The following is a 20,527-nucleotide window of genomic DNA, read 5'->3' as shown; positions in this document are numbered from 1 at the left end:
CAGCAATGTCAAACTGTACTTCTTTTGTGCCAGCAGGCCACTATTTTGTTCAAGTGCAGTGTAAGAGGCAGCCTCTCCTCCCCCAGTTTTATGCATGTCCTGTGCAGAGCCAGGAGTTGGACTCCATGATCCTCCTTCAAGTCCCTTCCAGCTCAGGGTATTCTATGATTCTACTCTATGCACATTCAGAAGAACACATTCAGGAGCTGGGCTTGTGAAAGCTGGGAGGTTTCAACTGGTGTCAGGAGTCAGCCCTGAGATGGGGAGAAAGAAGCTGAGTGGAGACAGGGACTTAAAAGTCTGCTGTGCCCCAGGAGGTAACAACTAATTCAGGAGACATGATGGGCATAATATTGGATTTGTGCATTCCTATCAAATGTGTATGGAGACACTCAAGATGGAGTCTCACCAGACATCTTTTCCAGCAAGCAGGAACAATATCTTTCTTCAACCAAACATCTTATTAAAACCACTCTTCACATGCAGCGACTTCAGGAAGTCAGTAGGCACTGCTGATTTGGGCTGGTTCCTTCCAGATCTCACAGCAGAAATGCACATCAAGGGGTCACAAAGAGGAAAGGCAAGAGCCCTGTGCAAGATATCTGATACAAATCAAAGCACTCCACATGGAGAGGCAACCGCAAAAGGAAGCACAGAGACAGTGAAGGTAAGAACAGAAGGGGAAATATGAGCCTGGATATATTTTCCTATCCTAACGAAGCTTCATTCTTCCTGATCAGTGCAAGTAATTTCATCAAATGAGATTTTGTTTGTCTAAGATTACCTTTTCCCCCTTGTATTGATTTTGCTTTCTTTCAGTTTTCTGTATGTAATACAATAGTTTTAGTATTGCAGATAATACTAAAAAAGGAAAGGAGAGTTTTCTGACAAAAGCTGGCATTTGGGGTGTGATAGAGTAGGTGCAGCACAGGGAATTCTTTAGAAAACAAATTTATTTATTGTTCAGTAAAATAGAAAACATTTTAAAAAGTAATTATGCCAAGACAGTCATAAAAGGAAATATGAGTAGTGGAGAATTCAGAGATATATAGAAAGAAAATAAAAAAAATCTTGCCTATACTTTTTTTTTTACATGAAGGGATGAGCAATCTATTAAAGTCTATCAGACAAATCAATGCAGATTCACATGTATCATATCTGAGTAAGAGATTCATCCTGATTGTTCTAGGCAGCTCTCAGCTGTCAGCCCAATGAAATGGGGCAAATCCCCACTGTTCCTGCAGCACTCAGGGATGCACAGCTGCAGCACTGCCTTGGAGGCAGCGGGAGGATACCCAGCTCTACCAGAGGGTAGTGTGTATGGGCACAGTGCAGGGCAGGCTCTCCCAGCACCCCCATTTCCACTCAACAACAACGTGCTCAACTTTCTATGGAGCCTGAAATTCGGAGCTTTCCAGAGGTGTGCTCGACACATGGAAGCAAGTACAGCACCTTTTCTCTTTTATTTGGAGAGACTAATCTTGATGATGACAAGCATGCCAGGTGAACCAGCTTTGCCTGAAGCAACCTCAGATCCAATTCTCTGTGCTGATGTCACAAGCAATTGAAGGCAGAGCCAAGTAAAAAAAATTACACACATTCGCAGATCTATTCATTCCTTCTTTCTATCTACATCCTCTGTCATAATTCCACTTTCTTCTCCTTTTCTCCGGCATAAATTACTTTGGCACCTTCATTTCTACTCCCATCAAGTCAGATATTTAAATTGATTTCTGCACAAGGGACAGCTTTTGCAGGAAAATCAGAATAGGAGATAGCCTCTGCTGCTGAGATGTGGGCAAAAAGTCTCTGTAGGTGATTTTACGGTGATTCAAAAATGGAAAACCACATGAATTTCCCAAATTTTCTGCCTGAAAGTTAAAAAGAAATCACAGACAAAACCAGCATGCTTGCTTAGGTTAACTGAAAAAGCTGAAATTCAGACCTAACAGTGATCTCAATCTATCAGCTGCTAAGTCCAGGACTTTCAAAACAGTAACTCCATTACAGCTGTCTGGAGGGATCTCAACCATGACTTCTCCTAACGTTGTGTATCCTAACAGAGAGCTATAAGAGGCTCATCAAGCTTTCTTAGTCTTATGGCAAGGAGTCCATTTCCAAGCTTCTCAATTCCATGACATATTTATTCTGAAAGCTCAAAAGTCTAAAAAAAAAAGAGAAATTAAATATTTGCTGTTAGATTGTTTAGTTGGTTCTTACAACTAGGTCAGCAGCTACCACTTGCTTTTACTGACAAAACATACTAGTTTTTAAATCACTGCAGGAGAACTGTAGCACATAAGATTTTGCTATAGCTATGAATCAGTGTCTTTAAACCAAAAATAGAACATAGAACTAAAATAAAAGACAAGGGAGAATTTAAATTAATCTTGAGTTAAGAAAAACAGTTAATCTAAAAGGTACCTAAGGAGAATTGGAAGTAAGGCCCCCAGGTGGAAAATCTAGATCCAAATAAAAGTTCCCCATTCAAAAATATTCTTCCTCTTCTTTCCTTAGAGGGTTTTGCAGTCATTAGACATCTTGCCTCATGATCCAAATTGTCTTTGCATCCTGCTTGACTAAAAATGCCCCAGAGTCTGCATCTTTCAGGCACTTAGCTCCTGCTAAACCCCTCAAGGAACCAGAAAAAAACCCTACTGTTCCTTGATGTCTGTGTTCCCATTTTCCCACAAGGCCTCTGCTGAAACTGGGATCTCCTTGACCTGGGCTACACGCAAACCTGTAACAAGAACCTCACAGAACCTGATCCAGCAAGGACTGTGTCTACTCCTGGGCTAATGCAGAAGAAATAATTCAATGTGTATGGGCTCTTAGAGCAGAGCAGGAGCACAGCAGTACCATCAGAGACTCTCTGTTTCTGAGACTGACCCTGGGTTTCCTCCAGCACAGGCTGGTTGCTGTCAGGGTTTCTTCTCTGGGATATGGTGTTTCAGGTATCCTAGTCCTTTTCTGAATCCAAGACAAGGTCTTTGCTGCAAAGATCATATGGCATAAAACAATAAATATCACATCAAAAAGAAAGGTAGAGTGACTCACACAAGGCCACAGTGCAGGATAGTCATCAAACAAATACTAAAGCCCTTCTCACCTGACTCCCAGCCCAGGTACTTGGTGGGCATTTAGCAGGGAGTCAGGGTTCCCATAGATCAGCCATAGCACCATGGAAAGAACTTTATAGGCATAGTTCTACTTAGTGTGACATATTCTGGTCCTCACAACATCCTCCAGCCTCCTCATCCACCCAGAAAACCAGCTACCCTGCATGTCCCAGGCTTTCTTAAGTAATCACCATAGCATCTTGATTGTTGATTTACAACATGGTAGTAAATGGACAATTTGACACCTGGCTTCAATGAATTCTTGAAATCTGCTCTTCACAGGTGTTGCCAATAAAGTAGCTTAAATCTTTAGTAGAAGAAATGAACACAAAAGTGCTGATGAATAAAACCAATTTGGATTTAGTTTAAGTATCTTTGAATAGAATACTCATATAAGAGTTTTTGCTGATTTGTCCATTGTCAATACTTCACAGGTTGCTATTTCTTTAGGAACTCAATAGAGTGCAGGAAGGGATATAAACAGACTGTCAAACTTGATGCGTGCAGGCCCAAGGAGCATAAAAATATTTCTTTTTGCCACACTCACACAAATCCTTTCATTATTCTAAATGTCATTGATGCTGTACAGAGAAATTATTCAATACACTGGGACATCCTATTTCATGCTGTTTGATTTCTGCTGTGTGGTATTTTTACTATAGATTAGTAACTTGGAAAACTGACTGGAGTTGTGAGGTTTATTAGCTCAACTCCATTCAACACTGTGTGCTTAAAAAAGATCAGCTACTGCATTATCCAGCTATTGATTACTGGATGACAAGCCAAATCACCCTCTGTGTACATAACATTGGCAGATAAGTATATGATGGGCCACCAAGTAACAGGCCTCCGATCGATACACCAATCAAACAACAATTATTGCTCAACAGGAGAGGAGACTTTCAGAAGGTAAAGTGCTGTCGTAGCTGGACACCTCTGTACGTGAGCAGTAAGGACCAAGTTAGCAACAGTGGGGATCACTGGTTCATTAAAACATCTTTTGCATCTGTCTTTTGGCTGATGAGGATTAGGGAGATCTGTGGACTCCTGACAATCCTTTTTTGGAGCACAATTCATCTTTTTTGAAGGACATATCACAGACTTGGTTGAAAGAAGCCACGCCTACTAATTGCTATTCTGAACTACCACAAATATGGCAAGATTGAATTTGGATACCCATTTCTGCACAACTTTGGCTTATACAGGCACTCATCCAGGCCTCCTTTCCATTGAAACGGAAAGATTCCACAGTCCAAGTAAAGCAAGTCAGTTGGCCTAGCTCACCACGGGCCTCCAGTTTGTCTCATTTTTCTGTTTTTCTGGCTACTTACACTATAGAGCTTCTAGACCTCATTTGGGCACTGTCGTGATTTCACGCCAGGCAGCAGCCAACCCCAAACAGCCACTCTCTCATTCTGCCACCAGCAGGCTCAGGGAGAGAATCAAAAGGGTAAAAGCCAGAAAAGTCATGGGTTGAGGTAAAGGCAGTTTAACAGGGAAAGCAAAATCTGTGCACACAAACAAAATAAAATAAGGAACAGATTAACTGCTTCCCATGGGCAGGCAGGTGTTCGGCCATCTCCAGAAGAGCAGGACCCCATCACCCATAACTGCTGCTTGGAAAAACCAATGCCATCACTCCAAATGTCCCCCCTTTTCTTCTAATTCCCCCAGTTAATATACTGAACATGATGTCATATGGTCTAGAATATCCCTTTAGTCAGCTGGGGTCACCTGTCCCACCTGTGTCACCTCCCAGCCTCCTATGCATCCCCAGCCTCCTCACAAATGTGGCAACATGAAAAGCAGGAAAGACCTTGGCTCTGTGCAAGTCCTGCTCAGTAATAACAGAAATATCTCTATATTATCAGCACAGATCCAAAACACAGCCCCAAACACTTTGCCACTGTGAAGAAAATTAACTGCACCCCAGCCAAAACCAGGGTAGCCACATTGTGACATTACTCAGCTCTTGCCTCTGAGAGAGAGACTGGCTTCAGCTAATAGGAACTACTCTGGGCAGACATTATGGGGAGGGAGCATCTCAATTTGAGACCAGCAATCCATGAAAGCCCCAAAGTTTCCTAGAGAGACTTGTCCCTCCAACAACCTGACTTGTGATCATACTAGGTACTTCAGAACATGAGAAACATTTCCTGAAACAAACCCACTCTACTTTAGTGGATTGCAACATGTTTTCTTGCTTTGAATACTTTGAATGGAAAAGAAAAACATTCAATTATTAAAAACTAATGGCCTCCCTATGGGTCCTGGCCCTCCAGAAGGGTAATGTGAATGTGGCCAATATGTATCAGAAGGAGACACCTGTGGATGTGCAAGCCACCCTCCATACCTATACACCTACAAAGAAGTTCTCAGATATTCCTATTTCAAAAATACTAATAAAAATGTTGGTAAAGTTCTTCCTTTGTCATCTGCAAAGACAATGCAGATGAAGCACTTACACAGAGAGTAGGTAGGTCACTTTAGAAAAGCCTACACGACGATGCAGAAAATATATTTGAGCTACACTAGTTTTGGGATTGCTTGAGAAAGGTCCAGCTGGCATTTAAATTATGGAAACTGTTGCATTTTTAGATGGTAACAGACTATCACTTCTGGTGTCTAAAAATGGCTTCATTAAAAAAGTGTGCTTTGACTGGCTAACTTACAGATCAGAAGATCCAGTAGACAAGATGACTCTGTTTTATACTGGAAACAATATTCGTCTTGTTAACCAAACTCCTCTTCATCTGCAATAAATGTAAATTCACTTCAGGTCAAAATTTGATATTTACACTATAAATTCCAGGTTTTGTCCTAGCTCCCTATTTCTGAACCAAGCAGAAAAATCCCACGGAGAAATGATTCCATATGGGTGTTTAAAAAATGTTATAAAACCAGACTAATGTCTTGGAAGGCTTGCAGAGTGCATGGCATAACCACTGTTACACAGCTGCCCCTTCGTGCTGCAGAGCAGATTCCGTATCATTCCCAGCACCTGCATTACAAACAGTCACGGTTACAGTGCTGCTCACAGTCCTCCCACACCCTTATCTGATGCATTTCCTCTGCGGGAGAGTTGTGGTGCCCATTACGGTACAATGAACACTTGTGGAGAGATCATCGTGCTGTAATGAGCATCTGGACAGTCGTGGGGAGAAGGATGCATTCTTGCTGCATGCGGGCAGCCATGGGGGAAGGTTGCGCTTCAAGTTCTTGGCACTGCGCTGATACTGTTGATAGCAATTTCAATGGAAACACTGTTATTAGCAAAATATTTTCCCCACCCGTCTTCATTGCTTACAACTTGAGAGCTGGCAGTGAAGCCGGGGAATTCCATTGCTCACATATTTTAAATGGTTAGAGAGATGATGTTTTCAAAGGACCTTTTCGTAACACATTTTGAGAGGCTTGCCTTATGCTGCACTGGAGAGTTTGCATTTTTTTAAAGACTGTATCCAGTTACTCTGAATTGATAAGGAAATGTCTTCCTAGTGCAGTAGCTTTAATAGACTTGTTTATGAGTCTGTGTACTGCTATCAGTCAATATTCTCCTCCAGTACTAAGAAGTTCAAATATGATTTAATATTAAGTAAAAGACACCACAGCAAGAATTCTGAAATAAGAATAGTTCATGTGATGGGCAACTGCAGGTCTGCACAGTAGAAAATACCATTCGAAATGAGGGACATCTGTAGCCAAAGTTACCTTGCCAGCTCTAAGGTAGAAAAATATTTCTTACATCTGTCTCAGAAAAAACTCAATAAAAATTCAATAAGCTTAGTCCAATATTGATGAAAATACTTATCTCAAGGAAGAAGAATAATTTATTTTTCCTAAGCTGTGTATAACTATCCTTTTAAAAATATATGCAAAGCTCAGTTTTAAAAACCTGTGATGCAACCTTTAAGATTCCTTTGTCAACTGGGTTGATGAAACAGATAAAAGTTAGGAGTGAATAGCAATGCCTCCTGTCCTTTTCTGATACAATGGTCTGTGGCATTTCTCACTGTTTTAGTGGTCTTTAGCAACAGGTCCGAGATAGAATTGCAGGGAAGATGCCCTATCACTGTTACACAGAGTCTTTGTTTATTCCAGCAGAGAGGTTGTGCATCCAAAACAGCTCACAATTCTTCTTGTAGAGGCTGTGCCACGATTGTCACATTGCACCCACAACCGTCATTAAAATTTCCTGTCAGATCTGCCATTAAATGAATGGCCAAATTGTTTCTCTGGTTAACTGTGCTTAGTGCATTTCCAGTAATCACACAGCCCCTGCAGATGCTTGCAGCCTAATGCAGTATCAGGATGGGGTATAACTAAGTGGGTGGTAAACATACAAAGCCCTTAAAAAAAAAAATAGAAACAAAAAAAATCAGAGGTGTTTTAGAAGCTCATTAGCAACTCACCTGAATGCATTTGTTTTTAAATTCTTCTGTCACCTCCTGTGGAAAACAGGATATAAAAGTCTAATCTGGTACTGAAAGTATTTGAACACACACTCTTGGTTTCCAGTGGTTTAACAGAGCAACTAACAAGTAACTGTGCCCACAAAACTGAAATTAAATGTAGCTCACCACCAGCAGAACTCATTATACTGGAATTTCACCAGAAGTATGACTAGAGATACGTTATTTTATCTGATTTTTCTCGCAAAAGAATGGAGCAGATTGGATTTTTTAAATTAACTTTACACTGAGATTTAACTATTTTTATAGCAGAGCCCAAGCCAGGGGGAAAAAAGTCCCACACTGCCATACACAACCCAAAGTTGGGGTGGAAATGCTCTGATCCAGACACTAAACACTGTAGAAAAAGTAGTTCTAATGACACTTCAAAGGATTGTATTTTCTCAGCTCCCCACCTTCATTGTACAGTCTTGCCAGTTTAGGATACTAACAACTGATCCTGACCATGGTAATCTCACATTACAAATACCAGCATAAAGGAAAGTGGGGAATCTCTGGCATTTTGTTCCACTCTGATTGCAGTTTTGTGAGAACCTGTAATGGTTTTATTCCTCAAGAATCATATTACCACACTTAAAGCTGCTTGTGAAAAGCATTCTGTCTCTCCATTAGCCATCCTGGTTAACCGTGTGTGTATATATATGTATGCATCCAGGCATGTATGTACGTATGTATGTTTATATAAAACCCGTGCAGTAATATATATGTCAGAATCAGAAGTAGCCTATCACTTGTAATATTGTCAAGTTTTGTAATATTGTCAAAATCACAACCATTCAAACAGAAGTTTTTCAAACTAAGCTTCTAGCTCATGTTTCTTTATTTGCAAGAAACACTGTGGCCTTTGCTACAGGGATCTTTCTACACTGTTTTGGGGATAATTAAATATTGCGAATAAACAAATGAAAAACAAAACCTTCAAAATAATCAAAATGCTGACCTACTTAACACAATACAGGGAAGTTTGAATGCAGTCCCAGGATACTGTACGGCTATTGTTTTTTGTCAGGGAAGACAGCAGAGATGTCAGAGTACTGTGAGTAAAAATAAACTTCAGTTCTGGTCAGTGCATGCTATGGGGGCCAGAGCAAGAATCAAAGCTCACTGATTCTGCTGTCACTGGTGCAGGATCCACCACACACTCCCTGAAAGGCAGCGCCCACAGCAAACTGAGAGTTTCGAGATATCTGCAAATGGCAGCACAAGCTTGAGGGCAAGAGCAGCAATCTCATTCCCTTCAGCTTGGTGCCCTAGGCAGCTACCTGCTTTGCTTATTATCAGACCAGTCATGCAGTAGAAACAGGAGGAAGGAGCTGAAAATCCACTAGATCTGATGTGCTCAGCTATTGACAGTGCTGTATTGTGTTAGAAAGATAAAATAAGGTCATGCAAAGCTGATGGGTTTTTTTCTTATTGGGTACAGCTACTGAGTAACAAACATTAAAGTCATAAGATTGCAAGGTAGTGCTCCCAGTTCTACTAAAAGCTTGGGAAAGACATATAGGACACATGCAGTCCAACAACTCAGCAATTCATTGGAATGCTTCACAGGCTTTTTAAAATTTGATTCTTGATGGTAGAGAGAAATCAGCTGAAAATGTAGATGGCAGAAGGCAACTTGCATTCTAGAAGGCTCTCATCTCTCTTAGGAGGAGAAGGGGCAAGATAAGCACGACAGGCTTCAAACAAATAGCCTTTCCAGGAATGATGTGTGTGTTACCACTTGCTTACAAAGGAAAAGTGAGGCAGAGAGAAAGGAGCTCCCCATTTTCTGCCAGCTGCAAAGCAGTGAAGCAACTCCATTGATGAAATCATCATCTCTAGCCTCTGCCTGCTGGGCAGAGTCTGCTGGGACTGAGCAATGAGGGTGGAGCCTTTCATGTGGAAACTGAGGTGCCTCATGCCATGTGACCCAGAAGACAGCCAAAAGCTGCCTCATATTCAAAGGCTTATGTGTAATTGCAAATGAGACCAACTCTAGTTTGTTGTCTTAGAAAATAAGTACATTTGTTCCTGTTCTGGAGAGCAAGTTTTGTTCAAAAAAAATGTACAGTCTTGTTTGAAGCTGAACTGGTCTTTCATTTGCAATAAGGGTAATTGAGTAGAAGAAACAAAGGCATTGATTTATTCTGATGCCTCCTGCTAGTTTGTTTTCTTTGACTAGTCAGTTGTCTAAGTGTTAATGACATAGAGGGTTCATGACTAATGCCAAGATTTTTTTTTAATATTGTTGACAAGCTGAAGGGCAACATGTTATGTGGACAGTGGGTCAGACAGAGAAATTTCAGCTCCAGGTTTCCAATGCATATCTATATGAGACCTATCAAGTTTGTTATCTATTTGCCATTTAAGAGCACAAAAAACACATACATGATTTATCAAAGAAACTACAAAAGGAATCAGTTTGGCTCTTGGATAAGGATGATGAAGTCATGGAAATTATACACCAAGAACAAAAATTGACCACTATTTTTGGCAGAGTTAAAAAAATAAGACATTTCTTTCAGCATTAAGGGGCAGGAGGTACAGGGCCATGGACCCAATGGCAGAAGAGGCTATGTATTTTAAATATGGCATACAAACAACCCTGCTTATAATCAAGACTATGCCAGCTTTTTTACCTTCAACTACAGCTTCCACAAATTAATCCTTCTTTCTCAAGTGGAAGTTGTCAGCAGTTGCAATAAGATAACCAGATAATGTAAATCATACATTACCTTGAGTGTAAAAAAATTTAAGTATTTTCCCTTCCCTCTTCTTGCCCCAAAGGAACCATTTATTTAAACTAAACTGTTGTTCCACAACACTGCATAAAATTCAGGGAAGGACATGACACCAACATACTTATCAACCAGGTGTGAAAAAAAACTGTTTAATTTTTTTGAGGGCACCCGTTTCTGAATAGCTTCCTGTACATCTGTTAGCAGAGTTGCAAGGCTCTGTTATTTTGCCCATTAATTCACTGAGTTGTAAAATTTGAAACACAGATGTGAGACTGGTACCTACAGTTCATATAGCAACCTGTCAAAGCCCACCTTTTCATCAAAAGGTTTTTCCAGAGCCTGAACTGTGATCTGAGGCAAAATCAATCTGTCACAGAATATCCCTTGTGAAATACACTCCAAAGAATAGAAACAAACAATGATTCTCTCTTACCCCTCACTGATGGGGGGAAGAATCACCTTCCTTGGGGGCTGAGACAAAGAGGATAGCAAATGGTGTAACCTGAATATTGAGACAGTACCAGCAGAATGTTTAAAATAAGATACTGGGGAAATATGAGGAAGTCAGCACAATGCACTGATATTTGGTGAACAAAAACACTGAGGGAATTCAGTGCATGATGATGAATTTGAGTATCCAGGGAGATAACAGGGTAGTAAATAACATAAAAACATAAATAACATAAAAAAAGAAAGAGGGAATGACTCACACCAGGTGAACATGATGAGATTGCAGTTTGTCAGAGCCACATCTCTCAAAAGCAAGGCTGGTCATGTGAAACAGCTTTCCATGGCACAGTGTGTTTGTGCATATCACATCATCCATCCAGTCTCAGCAGATAAATGCATTTTATGTTGCATTGGCACAGCTTTCACTCTTCCCATTTTGAAAATTCAGGCTGTCCCAGCACCATAGACTGCCTCTGTTTTCTCCAAGAAAAGACAAAATTAAAGAAATCTGAAAGTTATTAAAGGAGTGTTGGGACTTCATTGTCTGGGACCTCCAGTTTAGAAACAAAGGTTTGTCTATCCCACTTGGAAGAAGGAAGGAAACACATTTTGTAGGGCTATTTAAACAGAGTGCCTATGGCTGCCTTTATTGGGAAGGCTCATCATGTAACACACTGATGATCACAGTATCATTATATGTTCGTGTTCATTTAAAAAAATATGAAGGATTCCCTGGCCTCTTGATACTTCCAGACTCCCACAGTCTTAGGAAAAATTCTTCCTGTTTCAAGGGGAAAAAAAGGGGACTTTATTTCTTCCTTTTTAGAGCACAATCTGTAGCTGTTTGAAGCTATTCAGGGATTTGATATGTTAGCAGTTCTAGCAGAACTAGTTCCCAGTGTCACACTAGAAAAAATAAGGAAAAAAATACCAAGCAGGTAAATCCTATCACTTAAATTTTTTCCACAAAATATAGGAGGCAGAAGTAGGCAGATATCTTTTACAATGTTCAAGAAATAAAGTAATGAGTTCCTTCTGCTAGTTATATCTTACAAAAAAAATATTCTTCTTTCTCCAGAAAAAAAAATCCATCCAATTTGTCCATCAGCACTTGTATTATACTGTTTTCCTATTGTTGTAGCAGTAGAAGAGCTGGGCAAATAATGAACTGCTTGAATATCATTGCAGTTATTTGTCAAATAGGACAGTTGATCTGTAGTGCTTCTGCACTAAAATCAAAGTTCTGCAGTTGCAAAATTTAGTAGAAGCTATCTTAACCATGAAAAATAATGGTGGTATTATGCCTGTTAATATTTGGAGCATTGCAACATAAAAATGAAAAACCTTTGAAAAATCCACATTTGCAACACAAGCAGGCAGGAAAGATTGTTTTGTTGTCCCCAAAACAACCTAATTAATGAGGCTAAGGCTGGTTTTGGCAGCTTGCTTCATCACACAGTGATTATGACCAAAAAAGTCCTCCAGGCTTTGGATTTTTTTGCACGCTTATATTTTCTAGACTCCAGTGTCTGTCTGCTTAGTGTCATAACCCAGAAAGATCCTCTGACTGGAAGAGGCATTGTGAGATATCTGCCATCTGCCACAGTTCATTTGGTGTGGACAGGACCAGACTGGATTCAGGCTGGACCTGGGTTAACCTGCTAAAAATCCACTCTCACCAGCGGTCATACCAAAAAACTTGCAGCCTCTTCTGTGTGACCATTCTGCCCTTGCACTAGTGCCATGTCAATGGCTCGAGGCTGCCCCACTGGAGTTACTGAGCTCCAGCTATGTCCTGAGAGCCATCCCCTAGAGCTTATGCACTGCCAACATCTAGTCTAGCTACCCATCCAGCTCTAAGTCTCTGAATATGTATCCTTCCAGAGGTGCACGCCAGGAGGTGGTCTTCCCAAAGGGCTGTAGCCACTGGAATCGAGTAAATGCACTAATCACTGCAGAAGTGGTTATGTGAGTCCACTTCCACCAGCAGCAGGATAGGCACAGAGAGAGCTCTCTCCCGCTGAGGAATCCCACTGAAGCCAGACAAAGTGAGAGTGTGAAAAGCTTCTGGCAGGAGGGAGGCAGCTTTCAACGTCTTTTGTGAAGCCATCTGCTCTTTGCTGATATCTATCAGGGCGTTTATGTACCCAAAATGAAAGGTATCCTTGCAATAAATCAACAGGGTTCATATTACTGTACAACAGTGATGTAATCAAGCATGTCCTGTGTATTTTTATATTTTACATGCATTCACACAGAAAAACAAAATTATAAACTCTCTCAAAAATCCCCAAACAGTCTGGTAGCTCTTCCTTGATAAGATAATCCTCTGCAGCCATGCGTGATAAAATGGACTCACAATGCTTTCAAAAACACTCGTGCTTTTATCTTCAAAGACAAGATGCATTTATTCTAATTTTTTTCTTCTTGTTATTTACCTCATGTTTTCAAGGTCTTTAGGTTTCATGTTTTCAAACCAAAATATTTAAGTTTCTTTAAAAAAAATTTAAAACAGACATTTTCATGGGATCTCATGATTCCAGTAAACTGGCTTTAAATAAAAGTATCAAATGTCAAACAAAATTCAGATGAAATCATCTTGCTTAACATTAAAGCTATAAGATCTTGGCGTGTTTTCCAGGGGAATCAGTGGAATTGGTCTTGATGAGCTGAACACATACAAGAAAAATCAGAATTTAATTTCTTTTGCTGAAAAAGTCTTGGCAAAGGACCTCCTAAGGAGGTGACTTCTATTGCAAGGCATACTCTTGGGTCAAAGGAGAGATAAGACACTGAATTTTGCAGCCCACATGAACTTGTTCGCTTTCCTGCCCACAGCCTGGCAGGCTCAGAGCAGCCACCTTCAGCTTGGGAATAGCTGAGGAGCCATTTGGGCTGTTGTACCCCGAGCTTCATCTGTGCCTGGTTCTTCCAAACTCTGCAAGAATCCTGGATTCACCCTGCCAGACCAAAGCCTCATCCTGGAAGGGTAGCAATAGTGGACTAGTAAACACTTCTGGCCTTCTGACTGGGTTTGGGCATATGCTTAACAGACAGTCTAAAATTAAATCCAGGAAGGTGTTTTGAGGATATTAGATAATTTTTATTTTTAAGGTGATTTTTCACAAAGTGGTAGATTAATTATAAAATTAAGATACCGCTCTGAAAATAAGATAATTCTCCTTTAAAACATTTTAGGACCAAAGGCATTCATTAATTCTATATAAAAATACCTTTTTTATTATTTGTACTTTGAAGTCTATGTTTATTAGCTTTCACTCTTGTAAGTGCGAATACGCTTCAAAGCCTCAGGACTAAGGCCCTGTTTGTATGGAGGGAAGCGATAAACCAAGGGGCAGAAGTCTTACAATCAGAGAATATGCACATCCCCTTGAAATGTATTATTGTTCAAGAAATTGTCTAGGACACTAAGAGGAGCTTTGTTTGCATTTAGATTTCTTCCTTTTCTTAAGCTGTTTGTTTAGGAATGGGTCACTTAGCATAGCAGATATTTCCTCAACACAACATATTTGTGTCACAGATGAAGAAAACTTTCCAACCAACTCCCTCATTTTAGTAATTATAATTTAATAATCCATTTTATTATTTTTAGAGCAGACAGAACAATTAGCTCAATATTCCAGTTGTTCATCTGTGTTTTCCCCACCACCTCAAATTCTTACTGATAAACTGCTGTGGGGAATTTCAGTTTTTCTGTAATAAAAAAATATAAACTCCCCATGAATGTGCAGTTTTAAGCCACCAGAAATTATTCAGGAAACATCACTTAGCTGATTTATGCACCAGAATGTAAATGAGGCCTCCTTTTTTTTCCCCTGCTACCAGTAAAGCTGAGGCATTCACCGCTTTCATTTCACTAAGTTCCCTTTTTTCCAGTTGCCATAGAAACCAGGGTGCCAGTCAGGCTGCCGAGAAGGCTGCCATTGCAGGTGCTTTGCAGATACTGTATTAATAAATAGAGAAAGAAATAAATAAATAAGATCCCCATTTTCCTCAAAAAGACAGCAGCAAAAAGCACATCACTTTGCATTTGTGTTGTTGGCTTGTGTAATTTGGCTACTGAGACTTTATAGAAAACACCGCCTTAGAAAATAAGCATGCATGTATTTCTTGTACCTGGCAAGCCCATTGTGTATATTTACAGCCTTTTCTATAGCAATCAACTAAAATATTGAAACAACATAAACCAATTGAGTAGAAGAGAATGAATCCTAAAAAGAAAGGGAGAATGAGAGAGTTTGTGTGCACAAGCATGCAGCTACTGACTTATTCACGCACATGTTCGGGTTATGTGCCTGGGATTATTAACAACTTCAGGTCCTATTTGTACAATGATTCTGTTGTTCTGAAGAATTTAAAATAATATAACCTTGATCTAAGAAATTAGAATCAACCAACCAAATAATTATTTTAAAAAAACCAGATCCAGCTTGATTTTTAGCATGAGGAAAGTCAGCTCGGGGGATCATTTGATCAGTCCACTGAGAAATCCTCCATAACCTCAGAAGCCTTTTGTCTAAGTTAAATTAAATGCATCTTGAGTCTTGTGTGCAGTTTTGGGAACTACAATAAAAAAAAGACATTAAGCTATTGGAGAGCATCCAAAGGAGGGCCACGAGGATGGTGAAGGGTCTTGAGGGGAAGCCATATGAGGAGTGTCTGAGGTCACTTGGTCTGTTCAGCCTGGAGGGGACTGAGGGGAGACCTCAATGCAGTGTACGACTTCCTCATGAGGGGAAGAGGAGGGGCAGGCACTGATATCTTCTCTGTGGTGACCAGTGACAGGACCCGAGAGAATGGCCTTAAGTTGTGTCAGGGGAGGTTTAGGTTGGACATCAGGAGAAGGTTCCTCACCCAGAGGGTGGCTGAGCACTGGAACAGGCTCCCCAGGGATGTGGTCACCAAGTCTGGCAGAGTTTAAGAAGCATTTGGACAATGCCTTCAGGCACACACTGTGAGTCTTGGGGTGGTGCTGTCCAGGGCCCGGAGTTGCACTCAACGGGTCCAAGTCAGATGGGTCCCTTCCAACTCAGCATATTCTATGATTCCATGATTCTTTGATTCTAAAATGGATAGAAATAGCACAAGCAATTATTCATGTAAAATAATTTGCAAACATTAGCAACTGGAAGAGAGATCAGCACATCCAAAAAGGAAAGGCAAAGATGCCTCTGTTAGCTATTGCATTTTACACTTTTCATTAAGACAAAAATCAAGCACACAAGAGGTGTCACTTAATTTACTCCATAAAAAAAAATCACATTTTACTAGATGTAGGAAGTGTATGGCTTACAATTGTACCTATGATATATCTTAACTCTTTCCTGTATAGAGAAAGCTCTATGATTATTGATGATCTACGTGTTCATAATATTTTAATAAAATTTAGACATTTTCTTTTCTGTCATGGTCCTGATTCCCCTCATATTTCTCAGCAAAATTAGTGTTAGTGTTAGTCTTCCAAGGAATGAATCATCTCTCAGAGTTCTCCAAATAGACTATTTATCCAACATATAGCTTAAAATACAGTTTCCAGTTCAACAGATTTAAGATGTACGAAGAAAACACCAAAACATGAATGACCCGTGTTGCAGACCAACAGAAGTTTGAGGCTTTGCAAATACTTACATTCAAATGAAGAGGATGTCCTTGGGCTTCTCCAGTTCTGCTCTGGTGCCTAGAACCTAGTTATTGTACAAACCACCATGGGAAGAGTTGCTTTTCACTGTGGTTATTTCTTACATGTCCTGGACATGGTGTGATGACAAACAGCATAAAGCCTAGGAGGAGGCTGGCAACAAGCAGTGTACCCAAGGGCCAATATTCAGTCCAGTCCTGTTAAACATTTTCATTAATGTGGACTGGATCTGGACAATGGAGTTTGCTGATGATACACAACTGGAAGGAGTGGCCAACACTAGAAGGATGCTGCTATCCAGACTCCAACAGGCTATGAAAGTGGTCTGACAGGAATTTCTTGAAGTTGAACATGGAGAACTGAAAAGTCCTGAACCTGGAAAGGAGATATCCCATGCACCAGTGTATTCTAGGGACCACCCAATTTTCTGCAGAAAAGGACCTGGATGTCCTGGTGAACACCAAAGATAAGCCACAAACCTTGTGGCCAAAGAAGGCCACAAGGATGCTATCCTGGGCTGCATCAGGCAAAATTCTGCCAGCAGAATGAGAGAGGTGATCTTTTCCCTCTCGTAAGTACTGGAGATGCCACACCTGGGGTGCTGGATTCAGCTCTGAGCTCCTCAGTGTGCACCAGAGAGAATTCTTAACAAAAGACCCCTGAGATAATGAAGGGACTGAAGTATTTGTCCTATAAGGAAAGGGTAAGAGAGAAGGACTGTTCATCCTGGAGAAGTCTCAGGAGGGATCATATCATGTGTGTAAATACCTGAAAAGATGGTGCACAGAGCACAGAGACAGGCTCTTTTCAGAGTGCCCAGTGATAGGACCAGAGGCACTGGGCACAAACTGAAACACAGGAGGTTCACTCTGAATGTCAGAAAGAACTTTTTTACTGTGAGGATGACTGACCTCTGGCGTAGCTTGTCTTAAGAGGTGGTGCAGTCTACATGGCTGAAGATCTTAAAATGACATCTGAATATGGTCCTTGCTGTCGCTAGGCATCCTTGCTTGAGGAGGCAGGTTGAATCAGATGGTCCTTTCCACCACCACCAATTCTGTGATTTTGGGACATAAAATCATCACTTTTCCCTGAAGAGTTTACCAGTTCAGGCTTCAATCCAACAAAGTGAAATAGCCATTGCCATTGGAATCAGCGGTACTCAGCATCTCCTTCAAAATCAGGTCTATGAGATGAAATGCAGGTTGAAAAAAAGTCTCTCAAGTTTTTATTGCTAGGATATGGAACATCTTTGTCATCTTCTGTCATTTAGTATATCATCAAGTGTTGGGGTCCCTCCCCTGCCATGGAGCCCTGGGAGAGGGGCCCTGGGGGGGGGAGACACGGGGTTTCCCTGCCCCTGCTCAGATTCATTCCCCATTGGTTGGTTTGGGTTCCATGATAACGCCAAGGACCCTCGGGTCCCATGACTGCGGAGTTCCTGAGCAGAGCCCCGGCCATGCGGCTGGAGAAATAAACATCTCTGAAACATCTACCACGAATCTGTCCATATATACTTCGTTTCCACGGGACTCCTGGTTTGAAATATACTTGTTGCAGTAATCCCCGCTGCAACAATCAAGTTTATGAAATTGCATCAAATCAATTTTTTTACTATTAAATCAGTAAAATTACAGTTTTAGGCCTCAATCACTTCTTACCCATTATTATTCCAGAAATTCTCCTAGATTTTACTGTTCATTCTAGAAGGAAGGAAAGAAATCTTCTCTACTACACTGATGTGAAATGGTTTGAAATCCTACTTCAGCTGATGTAAACAAGCCAAATCATAGCTGGAAAATACTATCCTGTGTCTGTCATTCTCAGCTTTTTGCTCAGAAAATGAATGGAAATTACAGCAGAAGTTTGATTGGAAAAGGCAACTTTTATTCCCCTTTCTTCACCTTCCAGCCTGTTCCATTTTAAGCACTTGAGATTCCACTGAAAAAACATTAGCAGGGAAAGGTAATCAGAGGAAGGTTTGCTGCAAACATCCTCATTCTCAAAATCAGCTCATATTTTACCAATGGCATATGCATTATATTTTCTTGTCCTGAAGGCCAGGGGGAAAAAAGAAAACAAAAAAAGAAAACAAGCAAATAAACTTACTTATCTGCATCCCTGGGGCAAAAAGCTGAATTTTGTGATGACATCAGAGTGATCAAAGATACATTGGTGAAGGAAGAAGTGAGGAATGGGAGAAACAGCATGAGTTTTGGAGATGGGAAGTTTCAGAAAGTAAAGAAAGACTGAGATGGATGGAAAGCTTGAGGAGTTCTGTTTCATGAAGGGTGTCAGCTGAGGTTGGGACATTGCAGGAAATTATAGGTGTCACAGCTATGCAGGGTTAGGGGGTCCCTTCATCTCTTACTCTCTCTTTCATTATTCCCAAAACCCCCCTAAGGAATTCTCTCCTGAATTAAAGGGTGATAACTCTCTTCCCTCACCATCATTCCCTTTGTAGTCAGCTTCCTTCTCCACTAGTCTGCTTCCAGGAGCAACAGCTTATTTGGCTTATGAGTTCCTCATTTTTTACATTTGCTCCCTAAGTAATTCATTGACAGCTGTTAACACAGGGTAATGAGCTTGATGAACTTCAGCTGTAACCTGGCATGGCTCTTCTCATGCCAATAACATATTCCCCAGAAAAAAAATTTAAAGAGATGTACTGGATTTATCATGGGCATTTTGGGAACTTATCAACAGAAATTGAATTTCAGAGCACTAGTGTAACCTGCTTAGCAAAAGTAGAGCATATAGTAAAAGCAGTGGAAGCTATGGAGTTTCTTCATCTATATGATTAACTGCACTCTGTAAGCTGTATCCATCCATGGATTTTCTGCCATCTTATTCCAGCACTGATGCATTGTTCACTGCTTTTAAAGACATCTACAGATGCCTGTGCGGTTGGAGGTAGGCCACTCATGAGTGTCACATTCCTACCGAACCAGTTGAAAAAATGGAATTAACTATCCATAGATCACAGTCTTTTGTAACTCCCACCAACAGAGAACAGATTTGACACCACTAGTTGTAAAATACATTCTAAAATAGGCTTGTGTAAACAAATCTCCAGGAGTACTATTTACATTCTAATGAGGAAAAAGAAAATAATTCTGTAAAATGGATCAAATTACAGAAATCAAAATCTTGACGTTGTTATTACTTTTACATAAGACTTTTTTTTAAAGCTCTGATTTGGAGCTGCCAGTGGAGGGTTTCTGGAAAAGGAAAACAAACTGTTGCTTCTGTTTTCGTTATTTCTGTCTCGTTTCAGTCTCTAATGTCATTTGATGCCAAGATCATTCCACAGTATAGTTTGTACAAAAAAACCCCTCCTTTCTGTTAGATAAATGTACTGTTATATTTTCAAGCAGGCAAGACCCTATAAAGCTTCTACATGTAAATGGAAAAATGCTTATATTGGTAAGGAAAATCTAAGCCACATCCTTTTGTACTGTAACCATCTGCCCCTTAACAAACAAGATTTGTCAGAGAAGTATTTTAACTCTGAGTGTGTCTGAAACAGGCTGTTCTTCTTCTCCTCTAGTGACCATATGTATAAACAGAATGTAGGAATTTCTGGGTTTAGGTTTCTCTTTCTGGGCAACAAAGAGAGAAACTTTTACTGTGTACCCCCATTTAGGCAAGAGGGATTATAGGAATGTCACCCTTACAAAAAGCAATGAGCCCCTGAAACATCTAGTAAAACTGCAGACAGCTCTGAGCATTTCTGAAACACATTCACCTCATCATCTACTATTACTTTTTAGATGCAATAAAAGCTTGAGCATTTGGAGACAGGTAATCGAAACTTTGATTTAATTTAGATTTGGATTCTGTTTGAGTCCATCTGTACTTAATGTAAATGTTAAAGAGTTCAGAAACAAATATGGATTGGAACTGGCAACACTCATCTGGGCAAAGCTCCCCTGAAACCAGTGTAAATGTGCCTCAATTAAGTTTCCAGGCTGGAACTTCCTTGGAATTAGAGATCATAAACATCTGCTCTATGTTCTGTAATATTTGTCCATAAAATTTTCTCAAGAGGCAATCTTAAATATGTAGTGCATGTCTTAATGAGAAGAGAGAAAAACTCGGTTT

This window comes from Corvus kubaryi, unplaced genomic scaffold (genome assembly GCF_017639235.1).
Source record: "Corvus kubaryi isolate FWS band 111438036 unplaced genomic scaffold, C.kubaryi_AGA036_p1.0 split3-73, whole genome shotgun sequence".
Classification (NCBI taxonomy): Eukaryota; Metazoa; Chordata; class Aves; order Passeriformes; family Corvidae; genus Corvus; species Corvus kubaryi.
This window is presented reverse-complemented; position numbering follows the sequence as displayed.